A 2,647-nucleotide genomic window follows, 5' to 3' on the forward strand; every position below is an offset into this window, starting at 1 on the left:
TACGATCATTGCGCGTGTTGATGATGTCTTGATGATGAGACCTGCACCAATGAGAGCCGCTCACTTTGCGCAATGCTATTCAGCGATTTGTCTGCTACCGGTCTCACACAGGTTCCGCGCGGAATGTTGGCTGGCCTTACTTCTCTGCAACGTTTGTACGCTAGCCGTGTCTTTGAGGAATCAACATTTCGCGAAGGGGGGACAATCCTAACTCTCGCGTCTTGACAACAGGGAATTGCAGAACAACTTGCTTTCTACCTTGCCTCCTGGGTTGTTCCAGAATCTGTCTGCACTTACACAAGTGGATTTGTCAGGGAACTCGTTTGGCGCGGTTGCCCCTCCCAGCACGTACCGAGTCTTAACCAGCTTGTATCGTAAGGCATGCATGACGTTGCTGTGTTTCGACCTGTTTGTCAAATGTTAACTTTTTGTCACGATTTTGGCCTCTTAGAGTGTGATGCAGCGTGTGCCACTTGCTATGGAGCGGGCCCAGATGCATGCTGCGCCGCCTTCTGCCTCTCATGCAACTCGACCAATTGCACATCGTGCTATGTCGGTTCCGTCATGGTGGACGGTGTTTGTGGCCCACCGGCACCTCTTCAGATCATTGCTGCCAGCTTCCCCGCCACAGCTTTGGAAGGCAACGAAATTCAAGGAGTTATTACCCTCCACAATTATGGGAATACCTCGTTGGACAACGTTAAGTTGGGAATGTACCCCGGGTACGGTCTGCAGCTGGACCTGTATGATCAGCAACAAAAGCCTGTGCCCTATCTGCTGCAAGCTGAAGTTCAACAGGCGATAACTAGACTTGCATCGGAGACATCGCTTGACGGGTATATCGACGATATCGGACAAGTTTCCCTTGCTGCAGGTCAAACTCTGGCATTCCCTGTCAAGTTCGTTTTTCAAGGTCCCGCGTTTCCCCTTCTCTTTTTCTCTCGTTACGACGCTTGGTCTCTGCTCGTCCAAGATACCAGCAACTCTGTCGGTGTGATTTGGCGGATGGAACGTGAGTGAAAGGCTTTTTGTTTTTTTTTTGGTTGTTCGTTTGTTGTTGTTGCTGGTCGTTTCTTGCCGAGTTCGAATTGCTGACGCGTTTCCTTTACGTTTCTCTTTGCAACGCTATTCTTGTTGGCCAATCAGCGCAAGAAACCAACATTGCCGTTTCTCCAATCGCCAATGATGCTGAGCTTGTTTGTGGCTGCACACTGGCGATCAACGAGATGCCTGAACTCATGCTTCGGCGGCCGCTGGCAAAGCACCTTGTTCCCCTCGACACGAACGCCGTTATGGATCGTTTTCAGCTTTGCGCTCTTGCTACGGGCGGTCGAGTTACACTGCTGAATGTCACCACGGGCTCCAACCGCGCGTCGTGCCAGGAATCGTGCTTCAACTCGCCAACCTGCTCCTCCTTCTTGACCAACGATCCTTACGCTGCAAACACGGATCGGAGCATCCCACCGCTGTGCATTTTGAGCGGGGCTGATCGATTCGACAAGCAGTACCGACCAATCAACGCACTTCGCCGTGACACGTACCTTCAAGTCGACGATGTTATTGCTGCCAACTCGAGCGCCAATCTGAACAACATCACGTCCTTTCGCACTTTCGACGCACGCTTCCCGGATCGACCGTCTGTTACCACGACGATTTTGGCAGGCCCTGGGAGGATTATCGCTCAACCTTTCGCTCCACATGCCGTTGAAGTCGTCTCTGGGTTTTACGTCGCCAGCGCGACGGCTGATTTCCGGTTTGCGCTGTTGGTCAACCCCGCATTGCCAACTAATGAATTGGAGTTTATCGAAGCCGAAGTTCGCATTTTGCTCAAGCCGAACGTGACGGCGATGGACATTGCGCTGCTCCGCAAGGATGCCGACTTTTACTCGGAGCACTACATGGCGCTTGCTTTCAAGATGCCGAATGATGGCCTGTCTGAGCTGCCCTTCTCCATGACTGCCGGCAACCAGTACTACATTGAAGCGATTTTGTACTATCATGGCCTGTCCAGTGGCCTCACCCGTCCCGCTGTCACGTTGGAAGTGTTTTCGACAATCTATGCTCCAAAGCTCACACCCGAGGTTGGAAACGCTCCCATGGTGTTCTACCATCCAGAGCGTGCACGCATTGCTTTGGGTTGCTGGGCTGCTGCTGAACCCGAGTATGCAACTCTGGCCTCGGCCCACCAACAGCTTGAATTGGAGGCTTTTGCAGTAACTCGCGAGCCGAAAGACGAGGAATACTCCGCGTGCTTCGAGGCCATGGAACTGATCGATGGCGAAGTGACCTTGCGTCTCATCGGCCTTGGTGCTGATGGCGTCACGCAACGCAACGTCACAGTCACAATGTTGGCTCTGCCCTGCGACTCAGACTCGCCGCCCGCATCGTGCGGCATGCAATCAAACACGCTACCCACATCGTGCGGCTCATTCATCACCACGTTCATTCACGACTTGGATTCGCTTGAATTTCTCAATGTTACAGCTGACATTGTGGCCGTGACCATCAGTTCGTTCGTCAATGCGAAGGCGCCAAAGTTCACGTTTACCTTCCCCTTCTCGGCTACCAATGGGCAGTTGCAGTCGTTTATTTCAGGATTTCACACAGCATCCTCCAAGACAACGAGCATCTGTGTTAACAGTCCATT

The sequence above is a fragment of the Capsaspora owczarzaki genome (assembly GCF_000151315.2).
Source record: "Capsaspora owczarzaki ATCC 30864 unplaced genomic scaffold supercont2.54, whole genome shotgun sequence".
Lineage (NCBI taxonomy): Eukaryota > Filasterea > Ministeriida > Capsasporidae > Capsaspora > Capsaspora owczarzaki.